The sequence below is a fragment of the Eriocheir sinensis genome, chromosome 6 (assembly GCF_024679095.1).
Source record: "Eriocheir sinensis breed Jianghai 21 chromosome 6, ASM2467909v1, whole genome shotgun sequence".
NCBI classification, from domain to species: Eukaryota; Metazoa; Arthropoda; class Malacostraca; order Decapoda; family Varunidae; genus Eriocheir; species Eriocheir sinensis.
Genome location: NC_066514.1, coordinates 12,358,581 through 12,380,045, shown reverse-complemented (window position 1 = coordinate 12,380,045; position 21,465 = coordinate 12,358,581). Strand labels below are relative to the sequence as shown.

At 41.4% G+C, this 21,465-nt stretch overlaps 1 long non-coding RNA gene across 5 annotated transcripts; it reads left to right on the top strand.

The window, feature by feature from the left end:
- Nucleotides 1–786: 786 nt before the first annotated feature.
- On the top strand, nt 787–17,686 carry LOC126989591 (uncharacterized). Of its 5 annotated transcripts, none has more exons than XR_007743491.1 (4): nt 787–3,865; nt 6,717–6,845; nt 7,740–8,241; nt 17,592–17,686. It is a non-coding gene; the product is annotated as an uncharacterized LOC126989591 (long non-coding RNA). The 5 variants fall into 5 exon arrangements; XR_007743492.1 differs by lacking the exon at nt 17,592–17,686 and having other exon boundaries at nt 787–1,644; nt 1,817–3,865; nt 7,740–8,832; XR_007743493.1 differs by lacking the exon at nt 17,592–17,686 and having other exon boundaries at nt 787–1,701; nt 2,390–3,865; nt 7,740–8,832.
- The last annotated feature ends 3,779 nt before the right edge of the window (nt 17,687–21,465 follow it).

The following is a 21,465-nucleotide window of genomic DNA, read 5'->3' as shown; positions in this document are numbered from 1 at the left end:
GGTCACCAAACCAAACTCCACACGTGATCAATACGAGCACTACCAAGCATAACTCACTCCCCCACCAACATGCTTTTGACGGCACCACCAAGGTTTTCAGCGGCGTGTTAATTACTGGCAGCCGTGGACCACCAACACGAACCACCTACAGCACCAACACCACCAATCAGCACCACCTCACCACCACTCGCAATGGAGCGGATGAGCCTGGAGAGGAAGCTCGATTATAATTCCGTAAATCCTTAAAAATATGAACCAATAGAGTAGGAAGGGAAAGGAGAGGGAAGAAGGAGGAAAGGAAGGAAAGGAGGTGGAACGAACGGAAGGTAAGGGAGGAAAGGAGTTGAAGGAAAGGAAAGGGAAGGGATGGAAAAGGGTGGAAGGGAAGGGAAGGAAAGGGTGAGGATGAAAGGGGAAGGAGGGAGAAGGAAGGGTCAGGGAAGGAAGGGAAAGTTCATGCAGGAAGGTAAATAATGGTAATACCATTATCCAACACTGCCACCACCACCAACACTACCACCACCAACACTACCACCACCACCAAAACTACCACCACCAACACAACCACCACCACCAACAACACCACCACCAACACGACCACCACCAACACTACCACCACTACCAACACTACCACCACCACCAACACTACCACCACTACCAACACTACCACCACCACCAACACTACCACCACTACCAACACTACCACCACCACCAACACTACCACCACCACCAACACTACCACCACTACCAACACTACCACCACCAGTTCTGTCCTATCTCCCATCATGTAAGTATTAACTCTGCCGGAGGTGGCTAAGGTCTCCTAAATTTTCCCCATTATCTGTTATTTCTTGTCTGGACCTGCATGGTAATGCCTAACCCGTCATCACTTGTAGGCGCACTAGTATATGCTTGATGCGCCGCCAAAACTGTGTGTGTGATGCCTTGGAAAGGTTACTATTCCCGTGGGAGCAATATTGGAGGCGCGTAGTCATTCTCCATATTTACCCTAAACTAACTAATTCCCATGTAACTGAGCGTTGGCAGCCATATCTCAGAGACCCTAAGGCACATGTTGATGGGACTTTGTGAGAATGTGCGTCCATAGTCTGCACAGGCCTGGCCTAGATATCCTCGTCACATCACTCATGACGGCCAAGAAAATGTCTGAAAGGGGAGCGTCGGCAAAGATAATGCACTGTTAGTTTACACGCACTCTGTGATATTGTTGAAACTGTAAAGCGCAGAACGATGGGATTGTACGAGTGTGTGCGTCTCCAGTGTGTGCAGGTCTGGCGTAAGTATCGTTGTCGCATCACTTGTGGCGGCAGAGAAAATGATAAATAGTTTGGCGTCGGCAAGATTAGTTTAGCGAATGTGTCAGAAAAATTCAACATGTTTTGCGATACCGTTGAAACTGTAGGGTGCAGGGCAGTGAGTTTTTGTGAGTGTGTGTGTCTGTTGTGTGCGCTGGTCTGGCATGAGTATCCTTGTTGTGTGGCTTGTGACAGCCAAGAAAATGAAAAAAAAGTTGTCTCGGCAACATAGTTTACTGCGAGTCTGAACGCATGTTTTGATATTCTTGAAACTATAGGCTGCAGGTCGATGGGTCTTTAATGTGTAGTGTGTATGTACCCAGTGCAGGTGTGGTGTAAATATCCTTGTCGTGTGACTTATGATGGCCAAGAAAATGAAAAAAAGGTGTTTCTCGGCAAGATAGTTTACCGAGAATCTCAACGCATGTTGTGATATCCTTGAAACTATAGGCTGCAGGTCGATGGGTCTTTAATGTGTAGTGTGTATGTACCCAGTGCAGGTGTGGTATAAATATCCTTGTCGTGTGACTTATGATGGCCAAGAAAATGAAAAAAAGGTGTTTCTCGGCAAGATAGTTTACCGAGAATCTCAACGCATGTTGTGATATCCTTGAAACTATAGGGTGCAGGTCAATGGGACTTTAATGTGTAGTGTGTTTGTACCCAGCGCAGGTGTGGCATAAATATCCTTGTCGTGTAACTTATGACGGCCGAGGAAATTAAAAAAAGGTGTTTCTCGGCAAGATAGTTTACCGAGAATCTCAACGAATTTTGTGATATTCTTGAAACTATAGGGTGCAGGTCAATGGGACTTTAATGTGTAGTGTGTTTGTACCCAGCACAGGTGTGGCATAAATATCCTTGTCATGTAACTTATGACGGCCGAGAAAATTAAAAAAAGGTGTTTCTCGGCAAGATAGTTTACCGAGAATCTCAACGCATGTTGTGATATTTTTGAAACTATAGGGTGCAGGTCAATGGGACTTTAATGTGTTGTGTGTTTGTACCCAGCGCAGGTGTGGCATAAATATCCTTGTCGTGTGACATATGACGGCCGAGAAAATTAAAAAAAGGTGTTTCTCGGCAAGATAGTTTACCGAGAATCTCAACGCATGTTGTGATATTCTTGAAACTATAGGGCGCAGGTCAATAGGACTTTAAAGTGTAGTGTGTCTGTATCCAGCGCAGGTGTGCTGTAAATATCCTAGTCATGTGACTCATGATGGCTGAGAAAATGGAAAAAAAGTTGTGTCGGCAAGATAATTTTAGCAAACGCCTCCAAAACATTTAACGTGTTTTGCGATATCATTGAAACTATAGGGTGTGGGGCGATGGGATTTTATGGGCAGGTGCGTCCACAGTGTGTGCTAGTCTGGCATGAATATACTTGTCGTGTTGCTTATAATGGCCGAGGAAAATGGAAAAAATATAAAAAGTGAACAAATTTGGTGTGTGAGAGAGAGAGAGAGAAAGAGAGCAATGTATAATCTATTGAGTGTACAGTATTTTGCATTATAATCAGACAGCTAATCGGTGGTTTATGACAAAGTTCTGAAACAATTGGAAATTGTTGTACAGCAGTCTGTTAGACAAAGCACAAATTAGTCGGACAGCTTACAGTCCTTCCGACACTGCCGCAGAAGAGTAGCGTCAATACCACAAATGTCACAACAACAAACACCATTAATTTGACAATTGGAGAAAATGGAACTTCACAGCAAAACATGAATCTGAAGCATGGAACTTATGCCGCCCCCCTCACGCCCTACATCCCCCTCCCCCATGGCAAGTGTGCGTTGTAAAGTATCCACCCTCGGAACAGTGTGTGCACGGCTCCTCTTGTGGAACAATGCCTCGGCGGCGGCGCACACCAGCACGTCGGAGGAGGACAAGCGGAGGATAATTATTGAAAAATCCGAAGCGAATGAAGACCTAATCTGCAGTTATGTCAAACTGTTTGGTGGGAATGGCAGAGTTTACTGGTGCGGCGGTAAAGTTCGGGACTCTGTGATATTAAGCCGGTGGTGGTGGTGGTGGTGGCTGCGGGGGTCATGTTTCTTGATGGCCACTCCCTCTAGGCATGAAAAATGAGAAAAAATCATCACTCACGCAAACCATTTCATAATGTATATATATCAACGCATTTGTGACCAGTTTATGCATCATCTATTTTGGGGGGTTTATATATCAGGGCAAAAATTTGGCCCGTCGCTGGTATCGGGTTACTGGTGACCACTGGTTTGCCATTCCTCAGACCTGTCTGTCTATATAATGCAAAATGCTGTAATTCATGTGTTGCTTCCTTAGTAATGATAAATGGGATATTACTTAAAAAACTTTCTTCATATGATTCTCTCTCTCTCTCTCTCTCTCTGCTACTACTTCTGCTATTAATATATTTTTTTATTCAACAGATTCAAAAAGAAGAACAACATCAAGCACAACATGTTATAACCACCACCACCACCACCACCACCACCACTCAGCCCACCGTCATAGAGAGTGGGCGGCCTCACCCTTTCCTGCCCTCGTATTTCCTGGACAATGTGGTGAGTGGCTCTGTCCTGCCTCACACACCTTGCCTCACACACCTGCTGGCACTTTTAAAGACTGTGGCCGCCCGAGAGGGTTAAGGAGGATGTAAATTAACAGGGAAGGAGTGGAAGAGCTCATCTCAATGCCCTAAGAATCCCAACACTCCAGCTCAACTCCAAACTCCACAAAATTACGTACAAAATATTAAAAAAATTCAAGCCTGTCAAAAAAGTCTGTTAACCCTTAAAGCGGTGGCTTGCTTGTTTTGCCGTGCCTGTCCTCCCACGCGGGCATACTCAGGCAAAAACTTACCTCACCTCAACCTTTCATATCTTCACTCCTACGTATTTCACATGACTGAATGAAGCACCATTGTAAAGTACATACCCTTAACCCCTTCAACACCAGGACGCGCATGCTGAGTCCTGGCTCGCTTTTGCCAATACAATAATCCCTCGCCATATCGCAGTTCACTTATTGCTGTATCGCGGATTTTAAAATTGTAAATATTTAGTTTCATATCGCGGATTTTAAAATTGTAAATATTTAGTTTCATATCGCGGATTTTAAAATTGTAAATATTTAGTTTCATATCGTGGATTTTAAAATTGTAAATATTTAGTTTCATATCGCGGATTTTAAAATTGTAAATATTTAGTTTCATATCGCGGATTTTAAAATTGTAAATATTTAGTTTCATATCGCGGATTTTAAAATTGTAAATATTTAGTTTCATATCGCGGATTTTAAAATTGTAAATATTTAGTTTCATATCGTGGATTTTAAAATTGTAAATATTTAGTTTCATATCGCGGATTTTAAAATTGTAAATATTTAGTTTCATATCGCGGATTTTAAAATTGTAAATATTTAGTTTCATATCGCGGATTTTAAAATTGTAAATATTTAGTTTCATATCGCGGATTTTAAAATTGTAAATATTTAGTTTCATATCGCGGATTTTAAAATTGTAAATATTTAGTTTCATATCGCGGATTTTTCACTATATCGCTGAATTTTGCGGTATAGAGGTATTTTAATATATATATTATTTTACTTATTTTGCATTAAAAGAAGCATTTTCTAGCCTAAAAAATTGTAAACAATATAAAAAAATTAAGTAAGTATTAATAAGAACATATTAAAATAATATTAAATTGAAATAAAATACGTAGCGCACTGCAGATGAGTAGACAGACTCGCACGTATGTAAAACGCAGCTACAGCCGCTTCCGCTTGAGCTAGTTTGCCCACGTGTGATCGTACACGGCACACGATTGGCTGATGGATGGGAGGCGGCCAACACTGTGTTCTGTATCCTGGGCGCTGATTGGCTCAGCGACCGAAGCATTTGTTGGTTCGTGAGTGGTTAGCTCGGAGACAAAGGGAGAGTGTGTTACAGCTTGCTGCCGTTAAATGCTCGAGAACTTGGCAGTGCGGACCCAGACAGGATGAGGCAATGACTACACTTGAACAAGACTCAAGTCCTAAACTTGCTCAACATGATTACTCCAAGCTTATCTAGTTTGGTGGAGCTCTCTGCCGTACTGGAATAAACACATGGAGACCTGCTGAACCGAACAGCTGATAGGCTCTTCTTCTTCTTCTTGTGACCACAACTTACCGACCACACGAGTAACCGACATGTTGGTGACTGAGTTTGTGACTAGAATTTCGATGAGTTTCCCGTGAAATGTAGCCGACTTTGACTCTCAAGAAACTAGTGGTTGGGTGACCTTGTTCACACGGGCTGAGGCGAGATTCACAGAGATAAGCGTGCTTATATAAATAATATATATAAAATGTAATATATAAATAATAAAATATATATAAGGTCGCTACTTCGTGGATTTTTGCCCAGCGCGGGGAGTTCTGGAACGTAACCCCCGCGATAAACGAGGGATTATTGTATACAAATTATTTTATCTCTATATTTATGCTTACATCTCAAAATGATCAATTAATTTATATTTCTTCATGTGCAACATTTAATTCTGCATGTTTTCATATATAATACATGCTGATTATGTTGAGTTTATGGCTGAAAACTTGTTATATTCAATAGCGACATTTGAAATTTGGCGCGCGCGGTGGTCTCGGATACTGGGCGGGGCGCTGTTTGGGCCCGGCCGTAGTGAAGGGGTTAACTGCCCTTCGACGTTAAGTTGAAGACCATATGACCTTTGCTGGAGCGAGTGCGGAAAATTGAATTAGGATCGCTGAAAACACATTATTATATACAGTTATCCACCCCCAGTGGACTTCCCTTCTTTGACTAAGACTTTTATACAGTTTATGTGAAACACACCCTAAAACTTATAACTTCCAGGCCATCCTGATGCCCTTGGTGGGTGCTGAGGTCAAAGGCCCCATCTCGTGGATGAAATTCACTGTAAGGTGAGAAGAGGTGGATGTCTAGCGGACATCTTCTCAAAGCTAGCACAAGGCGTACACTGACCAATGATTAGTCAAGGCTGGGTATTGTTGGAAAGAAAACCACATGCTTACCCTGCTTCACCACAAACAAGTTAAATTTGACGGCGCACTAAGTCAAAAAATGCCTTGTCCACTGTTATCGACACCCACGGCACCAGCTGTGACCCACTATTGTCCACACCCGCGCTCTAAGGGCTAAAGATTGTGGCTGTCCGAGAGGGTTCAGGAGGATGGAGATCAACAAACTCCTCAAAATGACCAACAATAATACTGTATGCAAAAAATTAAAGCCTGTCAGAAAGTTGTGTGTGACAAGAACTAACATTTTTGGCGGCTGTGGAACACTGGGAGGGTGTAGGGTTATTATGTGCCCCACTACTACTACTACTACTACTACTACTACTACTACTACCACTACTACTACTGCAGGAGGATGGCGGGGGCAGCAGTGAGGCGGTGGCCGGCGGAGGAGGAGAGAGACAGGCGGAGAAGAATGTCAAGGTCCATTTCAATTCTTCCTTCAACGTTGTCAAGTACGGGGACGGCACTGACATCAAGGTGTGTGTGTGTGTGTGTGTGTGTGTGTGTTTGTATTTACCTAGTTGTATTTACCTAGCTGTATTTACCTAGTTGTATTTACCTAGTTGTGACATACGGGAAAAGAGCTACACTCGCGCTGTCCCGTCTCCATATCCTCTCTTATCCAACTTTTCCTTAAAATCATGAATGTTTCTTGCACAAACCACCTCCTCCTCCAGTCCATTCCACAGCTTCTGTTTGGGAAGCTAAACTTTTTCACATCTCGCCTACACGTGGTCGCCCTCAACTTCTTTCCATGTCCTCTCGTTTCTCTCTCGCTCCACACACACAGGTCCTCTCTGTCCAGATGCTCCACCCCGCTCGCCACCCTGTACACCGCTATCAGGTCTCCTCTTTCTCTTCTTCTCTCCAGGGTTGTGAGCCCCATGCTATTAAGTCTTTCCTCATAAGTATGTTCTCTAAGCTCCGGTGTGTGTGTGTGTGTGTGTGTGTGTGTGTGTGTATACAGTCCCCCATACAGGGCCTATAGCTGTACTAAGATTCCTTCATTTGATCCATATATTAATTCATTTGCAAGCAATCTGAATTTATACGCTTAATTTTACCCTCAACAAATTCACGGGGAGCCAAAGTCTGTCTTCTTAAACGTATAGGCACCTCAGTTCACCTGTTTGAAAAGCCTCTCATAGCAGTTGCTGGGCTTTCCATGGAGTGTTTGGTGATGCCAGTGATAGTTTCATATGACCTCTGCATCTTGAGAGGAGAAAAACACCCTTGAAAACCCTGATAATCTCTGTGGCCTTGGGAAATAGTTGTAACTGGAGATCAATATGTATAACAATATTGACCTAAGAACACCCAATTCTTTATCTTTCCAAGGCATGAGTGACCCCCAAACCCCCTTTTCCACAGGACTTGTCAAGCCAGTCAGTGAACCCAGTCTGCAAGACGTCTTGGTCAAGATGGGACACAACCTAACACGGAAACCCTTCAAGCTGGAGAACCACTACTGGGTTGGTCACAGCTAAAGGAGAGAGAGAGAGAGAGGGAGAGAGTACCTTCCAGCCTACTATTCCTGCAGTAAGCAGTGCCTGGTGTTACCTGAATTTCCTGTTGTCCCTCTGCCTCCACCTCCTCCTCCTCCTCTCTCCCTCCAGCTGCCAACCCTCACTCACTCACTCCGCCAGTTGAGTCTTCTGTACCCCCACTGTTGTTGTTTTCCCGGCCTGAGAATACCCCGCCAGGACTCCTTGTAATCACCGTCATGGTTTGCAGGCGGGTGTGTGGTGACCCAGGGCGTTGAGGGAAGCCAGACGCTCTCCTGTAGGGCTTCAGGCAGATACAACTCCCTCATCACCTGCTTCACTCCAGCCCAGACCTTGCCACTCACACCCAACAGCTGCTTCATCTTAAGGTGGGACTGGTTAGGTTACGATATGTTTAGGGTATCTTAAAACACAGGATAGGCGGGAACTTAGGGTATGAATCCATAAAGAATGACCTCACTTTGTTGTATAGAAAGTCTCATTAGTAAGGAAGCATATATGAGTTTTCTGAGTCAAGACCTGTAGTAACTGTTTGGGGTTTTGTTAGGCTATGTTGGGTTAAGTTTAGGGTATCTTCAGACACATGATAGCCAGCACCTTATGGTATAAATCAACAAAGAATGACCTCACTTTGTTGTAGAGAAAGTCTCATTAGCAAGGAAGCATATATGAATTTTCTGAGTGAAGGTCTATAGTGTTTGGTTTTGTTTTGTTCGGTTATGTTAGGTTAAGTTTAGGGTATCTTCAAACACAGGATAGCCAGCCCCTTATAGTATAATTCAATGAAGAATGACCTCATTTCGTTGTATAGAAAGTCTCATTAGTAAGGAAGCTTATATGAATTCTCTGAGTCAAGAACTGTAGTAACTGTTTGGGGTTTTGTTAGGTTAAGTTAAGGGTATATCTTCAAACACATGACAGCCAGCACCTTATGGTATAAATTAACAAAGAATGACCTCACTTTCTCCTATCCAAACCCTATGCAGTGTTGTAAGGCACCAACTTCTACTGATACAAATTAATTCATTGACATCTTTATTCTTTAATGTGTGTGTCTCAAAACACTGAAGGTAAATCTCAACGTCAGTCATAACAAAACTACTTTCTACTCCAGCTTATCCCTATACTGCCCAAATCCCTTATGCAAGAGTTAACTCTTTCATCCCTATACTGTCCAAATCCCTTATGCAAGAGTTAACCAGCATCTTCACTCTTTCATCCCTATACTGTCCAAATCCCTTATGCAAGAGTTAACTCTTTCATCCCTATACTGTCCAAATCCCTTATGCAAGAGTTAACCAGCATCTTCACTCTTTCATCCCTATACTGTCCAAATCCCTTATGCAAGAGTTAACCAGCATCTTCACTCTTCCATCCCTATACTGTCCAAATCCCTTATGCAAGAGTTAACCAGCATCTTCACTCTTTCATCCCTATACTGTCCAAATCCCTTATGCAAGAGTTAACCAGCATCTTCACTCTTTCATCCCTATACTGTCCAAATCCCTTATGCAAGAGTTAACCAGCATCTTCACTCTTTCATCCCTATACTGTCCAAATCCCTTATGCAAGAGTTAACCAGCATCTTCACTCTTTCATCCCTATACTGTCCAAATCCCTTATGCAAGAGTTAACCAGTATCTTCACTCTTTCATCCCTATACTGTCCAAAAATAATATATAATATATATATATATATATATATATATATATATATATATATATATATATATATATATATATATATATATATATATATATATATATATATATATATATATATATATATATATATATATATATATATATATATATATATATATATATATATATATATATATATATATATATATATATATATATATATATATATATATATATATATATATATATATATATATATATATATATATATATATATATATATATATATATATATATATATATATATATATATATATATATATATATATATATATATATATATATATATATATATATATATATATATATATATATATATATATATATATATATATATATATATATATATATATATATATATATATATATATATATATATATATATATATATATATATATATATACAGATATATCAGTGAAGAGCAAGGAGGCTACAGGAAGGGGATGTGTGGATCAGATATTTGCCTTCAGGATGGTAGTAGAAAAAATAATAGCAGAAGGAAAGAAACTATACGCTGCCTTCATGGATTTGGAAAAAGCTTATGACAGAGTTGATTGGATTGCATTGTGGGATGTTTTAAAGATTTATGGTGTGGGAGGAAAACTGCTTAGTGCAATAAAGTCTTTCTATGAGGATGCATCTGCATGTGTCAAAATTACTGGAGAAACAAGTGAACATTTTGAGATAAAAGTGGGCTTAAGACAAGGGTGCGTCATGTCACCAGGGTTATTCAATATTTATATGGATGGTGTCATTAGAGAAATGAAGGCCAAAGTTGGAATAAGACTTTGATGAGGGAAGGAAGTGGGTACTGAATTCGATACTGTTTGCTGATGACACGGTGCTCATTGCTGAAAATGAAAGTGACCTGCAAAATTTGGTCAGTGTTTTTGATAGTGTCTGTAACAGGAGAAAGCTGAAAGTAAATGTCAACAAAAGTAAAGTGATGGTTTGTGAGCGAAGTAGAAGTGAGGTTGTAGATTTTGTATGCCCATATAGAGTGGGAATTGAATGTGAAAAAGAATGCAAAATAATTTTGAATAGTGAAGAAATGGAGGAGGTCAATGAGTTTAAGTACCTTGGATCAGTTATGTGTAAGCATGGTGGTATGGAGGGAGAGATAGGAGAAAGGGTTTTGCAAGGAAGGGTGGTAGGGTCTTTGGGACGAATCATGAATGGCAGAGGTGTGAGCATGGAGGTAAAGAGGGATTTGAGAAATACAATAATAGTACCAACCCTCACATATGCAAGTGAAACGTGGGCCTGGAATGAAAGTCAGAGGTCTAGAGTGCAGGTAGTGGAAATGAGTTATTTGAGGAGTGCTTGTGGTGTGAGTAGAATGGATGGAATGAGTAATAAAAGTGTGTACGAGCGTTTTGGAATGTGTCACAGGGGTGAAGGGAAGAAGTGTGGAGTGGTGGAAGAAGTGAAGCGACAGACCTTAAAGTGGTTTGGCCACATGGAGCGAATGGAGGAGAGTAAGATGACCAGAAGGGTGTATGTGATTGAGATAGAGGGAGGGAATTCTAGAGGACGACCTCCAGTGAAATGGAGGGATAGGGTGCAAGAGTACGTTAGGGAGAGGGGGGAAAGATCTTTGAGAAACTTTGAGCAGGCAAGGAGGGAGTGTCTGGATAAAGAAAGTTGGAAGCTCTTCTGCCGTGGCCATCCCCTGGTGGGAGCTCCCAGGAGCAGGCGTCCATGAATTGATGATGATGATGATGATGTATCTTGTGGCCAGGCCAAGAGAGTTGTCACCTGCGTACAGCTGACCCTGGCCTGGTTCTGGCTTGCCCTGGCTCACCATACAACATAAATTTATATATACCCATTATATATATGTGTGTGTGTGTGTGTATGTATATATATATATATATATATATATATATATATATATATATATATATATATATATATATATATATATATATATATATATATATATATATCAGAGCTGGGCACATCCGATCATCAATCCGATCGTCCGATCTGATCGGAGCAGCAATTAGCGATCGGAATGCAATCATCATTGTAAAGGTAATCAGACTGTGGAGATCGGAACTTCACAAACTGATCACCGATCACGTAAAAAAAAATTGTGGTCAACGTTGTCATGGCAACAACTGACTGCAGACATTTTGAAACCTCACTACTCACTTCTTACAATTATTTTTATACAAGTTGCTAAATAGTTTCTTCAATAAGCGTATTTATTTATAATATTAAGCGATAATTATTGATCATTGATTTATTTAATCCTGGTAAGGTATCGTGAACGAAACGCGCAGGCGCAAAGTTGCTTTATTTACTTGGCGCTCACTCCATTAACCCAGCTAAACCCACTAACCGCTGTACCTGGTGAGGGACAAACACATTTTTATATACTCTAAGGCCTTACCTTAACTAGAGTAATTCATGTATGTGATTATGACTAGGCTATATGTTACTATCGTGATGTAATCTATCGACTCTAAAGCTGCGTCCACAGTAGGCCTCACGAGGCGACTCTTGCACTGCCTCGCCAGTCATTGTTATTCTTGTAATGTTTATTTTTCACCTGCCAGATGCAGGGGTGCTGCTTCAGAATATCACTCATCATATGAGTGTTGCCCCGAGTTCATTCAACGTTGTCCTCAATGTTTTCAGCTTTGATCTGAGAGCAGCACGCAGCTGATGTTGCCACGTTCACGCCTCCTGCTCCAAAAATACCTCTCGCCAGAGTGGACATGTTTCCGGTCAACATATTTATTTTAAATTCTGTCAGTATGGATAAAATAGGCCCTAAATTCAGCTATGGTGCTATTTTATCTTCATGTAAAATAGTAAATGTGGTATAAAATATGGGTTAAAGTTGAGGAAAAATCACGTGACCTAAAAACGGATGGTGATTGGTCGTGACGTCACGATGCAGTCAGCAGGCCGCCAACTTTGTGTTACTCCGAGATTTCGTGTTGTGGTGTTTGTTTCTAGTGTCTAGCATTGCCTGGAGACGTAACCCGCAGTCGTTGGTGATTCGTGCCAATGTGCAAGAGTATATATATATATATATATATATATATATATATATATATATATATATATATATATATATATATATATATATATATATATATATATATATATATATATATATATATATATACGAACAAAAGTACTCCACGTAAGATATTTGTGTCTGTGCTGTGAATCCTGCAGTAATTTTTTTAGTTTCCCCTCGGACTAACTTTTCATCGTGAACTCAACTGTTCTCTCTACTGTCACGTCCTCTGATTATAGAATATTGGTCTGCATTCGTTTTCTTCTTATTCATCTTCAGGCGTTGATTATCTCTCTCTGACATTCCAGAGCCATTGTTTTCTCTAGGTTAGGCTAGGTAAGTTTCCATAATACTAACATAAATTCAACCTTGATTATTCTCTATAGTTCCCCCTCGGACTAACTTTTAATCGTGAACTCAACTATTTTCTGCAGAGCAGAGGCGAATTGGTTGATTTCACTCCCATTTTAATAATATAACATATTTTCAACACTCTTAAGGTGTTCTGTAAGCACCTATAACATACCTGTTGGGTGCAGTTTGGAGCTGGAGTGGCCACAGCTGATGAAAAAAACAATGGACACAACATTGGTACTGTCGTCTGCTGTACTCCACTTCAGCCTGATGACGTCACGAGCTAATGGTGGCTTCTCCCCGTGAGATGAGAAGAATTTGTGATATGTCTCCAATATCCAGTCAACTAGTGATTTATAGGACGTAATATGTGCACTACGTTATCATTGGTACGTGACACAATGCATTTTTAAGTTCTTCCCAGAACCGGAAACATGTCCATTGTCAGCAGCGGCCTCATGCCCGTCCGTATTCTATTGTTTTTGTGAGTCCAGGGGCATACACGAGTCGCCTCGTGATGCCTAGTGTGGATGCGGCTTAAGGCGTGGTTCCCACTATTCTGTTTTCACGGATCCGTCGACCATCAGTGATGTCATCGACGGCAGGGACAGTGGTAACTGGGGTTCACCCTCGCGTGGAGCTCCGTCGGCCCAGGCAGAGGTGAATCCAAGTTAACTTTTGGGCTCGTGGCCCATCCAGTGATGTTGAATATTCTACATATGAAAATATGAAATGGAAGTACAGTCAAGTCGTGTATGACGCGGATTCGTAGGGCGCGGTTTCCTATGACGCGGTATGGTTTCAGAACCGTATGTTCAGATCACGTGCATAAAACCATCTATGACGCGGTTCGTGGTCTTCCCTGGCCAAACGAGCGCAGAGTTGCCAGGCTGGATTCTTTTCCGAGGGGGAAAATCTCATGGTGGCGGCTGGGTAAATATTCACTTCATTCAGTGGAGAGAGAGAGAGAGAGAGAGAGAGAGAGAGAATATCCATAACCCCGAGATATCCACTCATGCACTCAGTCTCAGCCTCTCACTCGTGTGAGGAAGAAATAAGGGACATCATGAGCGACTGGCTAGTATTGGTACTGGTACCGAGCAGTCTGGTACTGGTACCTGCCCACCTCTCGGTTCCAGTACCGACCTGACGACTACACAGTACATATAAGGTGCAAGGTACATATGCACAGTATTCCCTCGGTGACAGGCGATGCGAGCACGGTGTCCCAAGAACTAACCCCCGGCAAAGGCTGAAACCACTACGGTCTAGGCCAATCCTCGCACGGCAAAACACGGTACCAGGACGGTACGTGCCCGATACGTGCCTGGAAAGTGCTCGGCATCACATGGTTCACCCCGGTAAGCACCCCGCTAAAGCAGCACCGCCTATATATTGGGCACCCTGGCCAAAGCACTGATAGCTGAGATGGGGTCAGGGTTGCCAGGTTTACTCAGGGACTTGATACAAAATACTTCAATTTTAAATACCAGATTCTCTTTTTCAATACCAAACTGATAATAGAACATATATTCACCCCAAACGTTCCAACTAAGATATGAAAATATTAAACTTTTAAATACTATAAAAAAAATAGATGGTTACTGGGGAGCTTGAACTGTGTATGTACGCTTCAATACCAAGTGGCAACCGTGGCCTTCAAAGATTGCTCCCCCCCCTATAGGAGGGTGCACGGGCCTTTGCCAAAGGGGGCCCGTAGCAGAGTGCCGACAGACCGACTTTATGGGTGATCGAAATCTAGCCGACCAAGTCGGTCTGTTGACGAGGACTGGCGTGTCTCTGTACAATCCTGGTTCTAAGATTCATCCCCTTAAGGGAAGCGGGCCTTTGTATTAATTAATCATTTTAATTATTACAACCCTGGATAGGGTGGCCGGTTTTATATAAGCCTGGGCCAGTGAGTTGCCAGCTACTGCCAGCTAGTACAACGTTTTACCCTGCCGGGGGCATTCTTAGGGCACTGTATTCACACCGTACTCGCACCGGCACTTGCCGTGCGCATTCCTAGGGCACCGTGAGAACACCGGGGGGAGAAATTATGACCTGGTAAAGGCCGATACGCGTCCGGCAAGAGCCGGTACGTGCACGGTGCTTGCCCGGCAGAGACACGGTAATGAAGAACATTGTACGGTGTCGGCACGGTATCTCGTGATCAAAAATTCTGTCGGGCCGCTCTCGGATAAAGTTATTGTCGACTGCGGCTTTTTAGGCCGCTGGCTGGTGCGTGCCGGCGTGGAAAGATGTGCGCTCGTTGACCGCCGACCAGTGCAGATTTTTCCGTGGGCGTGCCGAAGTAACCCAATTCGGTGTGATTCGAGATGTACCAGGCGTTGGTGGGACAGGGCCTTAATCTAAGTAGCTGTTATCCCTTCTTCTCCAGCAGCAAGCACAGCGACAGCAGTCAATGAGTCGTGGTTAATGCCGGCCATGTTTGTCAGGGAAAGGCGCACGACGGAGGGCGGAGTCTGTCTCATCCGTGCCGGGCGGCTGCTGTTTTGGTGACGTAATTTTTAAGTCATTAACGTCAATGGTTAGAATAGTGAACATAATTATTTTTCCATACTTTCATGAACTGAATAAAAAGGGTAGACTTAAATAAATGCCTAAAATATTTAAGATAACTTTTTTTCTTTACCATGTCCTATATACCAAAAGAAAGAGGAAAAAATATTTATAAGCAAATAATTAACTAATTACTTATTTGAAATTATTATGTAAAGAACGCCTTAAATAGTTTTTTTTTATTATTTTATAAAAAAAACAATAAATATCATTATAAGCTCTAATGATCGGATGATCGGAATGATTAATTGGAACAGCAGTACTTAAAAAATGATCGGATGATCGGAATGATTAATTGGAACAGCAGTACTTAAAAAATGATCGGATGATCGGAATCGGATCAGTTGCCCAAAGTGATCGGATGATCGGGGATCAGAAAAGCAAAAAAGTGACTGGTGCCCACCACTGATATATATATATATATATATATATATATATATATATATATATATATATATATATATATATATATATATATATCTATATATATATATATATATATATATATATATATATATATATATATAGTGCGTGTGTGTGTGTGTGTGTGTTATACAGGGCTGGACCTCAAGGTTTTATATAAACTCCTGTCTCCCAATATATGTGTGTGAAGCTTTTCCCTCATTTCATATGGTGTTTCCCTCACCCTGGCTCCTCCTGTTCCAAGGTGCATAATGGTACCTATTTGAACAGTACACAGAGGTGACATGGTAACATTCATAGTTCTCTTATTACAAATGGTACGCATGTTAGTAACTTCTAATAAATTAACACAAGGCAAAATTGAACATCTTTTACACTTCCAGTACATTAATTAGTATTTATTTGGTACATAATATGATTATTATTTCTGCCTTTGGTACATTATAAGCCCAGCGTAAGCTTTCATAAACAGTGTTATTATATATATATATATATATATATATATATATATATATATATATATATATATATATATATATATATATATATATATATATATATATATATATATATATATATATATATATATATATATATATATATATATATTATATATAAAGGATAGACTATATATTATGCATGCCTTCAACTGGTAAAGACAAACTGTACTACTGAATGTATTTTCCACCTCTATAAGCACAGGTAAAGCCATCACAAACTAAAGATTATATATATATATATATATATATATATATATATATATATATATATATATATATATATATATATATATATATATATATATATATATATATATATATATATATGCATACATGATAGGCTATACAGTACTCTTGAATGTATAGCTTATAAAAAGAAACTCCTAATGGAACAGACTTTCCTTCCTTTGCGTGTACAAGAAGTGCTTTCCTAAACAGCATTCTTTTATTCAGAGGGTTAGCGCTCTCCCTGATACTTGTGACAGGTGTACAGGGCCCACAGACATGCTCCCTTCCTCCAGACATGTGGACACAGGGAAATGGTTCTCAGGTCTATATTTTTAAACATATCGGGCTCCCATGACAACCCAGCATCACTCTGTGTCTTTGTCTTCTTAAATGTCTGTGGCTTTCATTACAACCATTTCTCAGAACCACAGGGAAGACTGACCAGGTTTCCATGGGGGATTTTTCCCATCAAGGTGCAGAAGCCATGTATCACCACCATCACGAAACACTCCTGCAAAACTAGCTACTATAGAGATATTTTCCCTAGCTACAAAATTAATCTCTCTCTCTCTCTCTCTCTCTCTCTCTCTCTCTCTCTCTCTCTCTCTCTCTCTCTCTCACACACACACACCCACACCCACACACCCACACAGACACACACACACACACAAGCATGACTCTTAATGAGAAAAAAATAGTATTAAATGATTGAATTAAAAATAAAATTCCTTCTCATGTCGGTGGCACCTCCCAACAAACAAACAAACAATAAAATAAGTAAAGGTGTTCATCTTATTATCATTTTTCTTTCATTATAATTTTTGCTCCTTTTTTATTTGCTAATTCTTTTCTTTTCATGAATTTATTACTATCTCAATTGTTTAAACAGGAAGAAGGAGAAGAAGAAGAAGAAGAAGAAGACACACAGAGAGAGAAGAGGAGGAAGAAGAAGAGGAAGGACTTGTAATATGGCAGACATCAAACCAATGGTGAGTGTTAAGTATTTTCTCTTTTCCTTCTTTCCTTCCTTCCCTCCCTCCCTCCCTCCTTCCTTCCCTCCTTGCTTCCTTCCTTCCTTGCTTCCTTCCTGGCTCTTGTATGGATGGATAGATGCTTATAGATATAGGGGAGAGGAGGGGGGTTAATAAGGATAAATCTGGGTGTGATTGAAGAGAGGAAGAGGGAGAGGTGGGGGGCTGTCTGTCTTCCTTGCCTTTGATGGCATAGATGCCATAGACAGATCAGCAAGGTCTGTGGCTAACCATTCCACAGCCTCCACTCCAGAGTCTTGTAATTCCTGTGGGGAGTGTCTGGAGGTCTGCTATAACATGCTGAGTAATGCACAGTAGAGGCATTAGCATAGGAGTGGATAGGACACTTTGTTTTGGAAAGATCATAAACGAACAGAGTGGGAGACAGGACAGAGTCCTACGGGACACCACTGTTGACAGGTTTAAGGGAAGAACAGTGACCGTCTACCACAGCAGAGATAGAATGGCTGGAAAGGAAACTGGAGATAAAGGAACAGAGAGAAAGAAACCAAAGAACTGGGAAGGATAAACCACAGCAGAGATAGATCACATCCATTTAGCAGCTGCTGATCCACCAATAGACCAAACTCCACCCTCTCTTGTGGAAGTGGTGGAGTCCGTGAGGAAGTTATAGGGTGCAAAGGCAGGTGGGGTCTGCAATATCAGTGTGGAGACATCAAAGGACTGTTGCTGTGGCTTCCTAGTAAAGAGGAAGGGTCACACTACCACAAGGGTACTAGTCCTGGAAATGCACTAAACTCCTACGAAAGCCTTGTCAAATGTGTGTTTCTTAGGTTCATGGCACAGAAGAAGGCTCAAACTACCCCTGGAATTGCCCACAAAAACTCCAATGATAGCCTTGTCAAACATGTGCCGAGATGGGGGCGTCTTTTTCACCTAGTGTACCCCCAGTGATACCCTAATATAGCCTAGTTATGCCCTAATGTACCCCCAATAATACCCCAGTGTACCCCACAGTACGTGCACCCTACATCACACAGGTTCAGTACGTTTCCTGGCCAGGAGGAGGTGACAGAATTGTTTGGTAAATAATTCTTCATTCCAAAAGTCACTTTATATTTATAGTATTCAATTTCTTGTGCAGAACATTGAATGAACAAAAATCAGAATATGAAAGTATATGTTTTATACAACAACTGTGGCCTGGCACTGAAGCCGGCACCAAACGACACCCGATATGTGCCGACACCAGGGGCTAAAGACCTGATTCATGTGACACTCTTGCCTCTGGGTGTGGGTGATCTTCCCCAGTCACTGTAAGCAAAGCATCCTGGGTCTGGGTGTGCTTGGGAAGGACTGTTAGAGAGGCTCCTCAGGTTACTAAATGTTGATGTGAAAGGGTCGCACATGGTCAGAAAGACAATGTGCGACCCTTTCACATCAACATTTCACACCCAAGACCTGGAGGCTTCGTGGTGCAGTGGTTAGCACACTCGGCTCACAACCGAGAGAGCCCGGGTTCAATTCTTGGGCGGAGTGGAAAAATTTGGGCGGCTTTCCCGATACCCTACGCCCCTGTCCACCCAGCAGTGTACCAGGTATTAATCGGGGGTTGTGTCCCAGCCATCTCCTGGGATCTGTTCCCTTCTATAATTCCTTCCCCTTTTGTCTCTCTCTGGCATATGACCACAGATGCTGCGCCCACTAAACAAAACTTTCCAACTTTCCACCCAAGACCTCGTATACCCCGAGTCGCTGGGTTGTTGTGGCCCAGAGTCAGCCCAGTGTGAATGGGGCTTAAGTCCTGAACCTATGACGTTTCAAGGTTGTGATGCCACCCCCATAAATATTAAAAATCCTTGTTTTGACTTTATTATTTACTGTCTAATTATGACTACAACTGCGTTTGCATAAGTGAATGACTTAAGGGCTTCTGGCACTTTGATTTGAGGGTTGGGGCTGACAGTTCATTATAGTAAAGGCTGGGTTAACACTTACATACAAAATCAGGTTAGTGTCATAGGAACAAACTCCTTTTTAAGTCGAGGACAGACACGTAAAGGGTTTGTTCCTCTAGATCCCACACCTCTTTTTGTATTTATTTCTCATGATGTGGTGATGTTAGCTGCAAGTATTACACCCCAGTGTACCCCAGTTACCAGCGGCTAAAAAGGAGATCAGGCGGGTTCTCAGGAGTGTTTCTTTGGGTTCATGGTACAGAGGAAGGGTCACACTACCAGCAGGCTCATAAAACTATCCATGGAAATGCCCTAAACTCCCACGAATACCATGTCAAAAGTGTGTTTTTTAGGTTCATGGTACAGAGGGAGGGTCACACTACCAGCAGGCTCATAAAACTATCCATGGAAATGCCCTAAACTCCCACAAATACTATGTCAAATGTGTGTTTTTTAGGTTCATGGTGCAGAGGAAGGGTCACACTACCAGCAGGCTCATAAAACTACCCATGGAAATGCCCTAAACTCCCTTGAAAGCCTTGTCAAATGTGTGTTTTTAGGTTCATGGTACAGAGGAAGGGTCACACTACCAGCAGGCTCATAAAACTACCCATGGAAATGCCCTAAACTCCCTTGAATACCATGTCAAATGTGTGTTTTTAGGTTCATGGTACAGAGGGAGGATCACACTACCACCAGGCTCATAAAACTACCCATGGAAATGCCCTAAACTCCCTTGAATACCATGTCAAATGTGTGTTTTTAGGTTCATGGTACAGAGGAAGGGTCACACTACCACCAGGCTCATAAAACTACCCATGGAAATGCCCTAAACTCCCTTGAAAGCCTTGTCAAATGTGTGTTTTTAGGTTCATGGTACAGAGGAAGGGTCACACTACCACCAGGCTCATAAAACTACCCATAAATACCCTAATACCCTCATAAAACTACCCCAATGTACAAGCCTTTTACCCCAATGAACATTAGGTGTCTTTTTACCCCAAGCAAACCCCAGCATCACCCCAAGGAAACATTCATCTTCTTGCCCCAATGATTCTGAATTGCCAGCTGTACTCAAGGTTCATTAGGGTAACGGACGTCTTGTTTACCCAACTCTGTGCCCGTAGGTTTGAAGGACTCATCTGGGGGGATGAATTCTGTCTGCCTGAGAAGCGTTTTGCCTGCAGCTTCAAGCAATTATATACAGATTGACAGATATACAGAGAGACTGACGCAGTGACTCATCACATTTTATCTCCTTGAGAGAGAGAGAGAGAGAGAGAGAGAGAGAGAGAGAGAGAGAGAGAGAGAAAATCAAATAAGTATAATTTTGGTTAATCTTTTCTTGCAGAGGACAATGCAGTCAACAAACAGATTAATTTAAACGATGAACTGAACTGAAATGAAAATCATTTTGTGAGTTATCTTTAACTGTGTAAGTTGCGTCAAATGACAGTTTAGTGAACAGCTACAGTAAAATGTAACATGCAAAATAGTAAAATAAAGGAAAAATTACAGTGGCACAGTGAAACAATAAAAAATAAAAACAGGAAAATAAATAACAATAATAAGAAATAAGTAATTAGAAAATACAGTAAGATATACTAAACAAAACACTATAACATAACGTAAAAGTTTGTGTCACAGTAAAAGTCTTGTGTAAATGTTCTCATGTCAAAGGTTCCCTAAAAAACCTGTCATAAGTTTACACAGGTTGGCGCTGTGTGAAGGAGGCCTCACACTACCACCAGGCTCACAAAACTATCCCTGGTAGTGCCTAAAACTCCCCAAAAGCCTTGTGTAAATGCTCTCA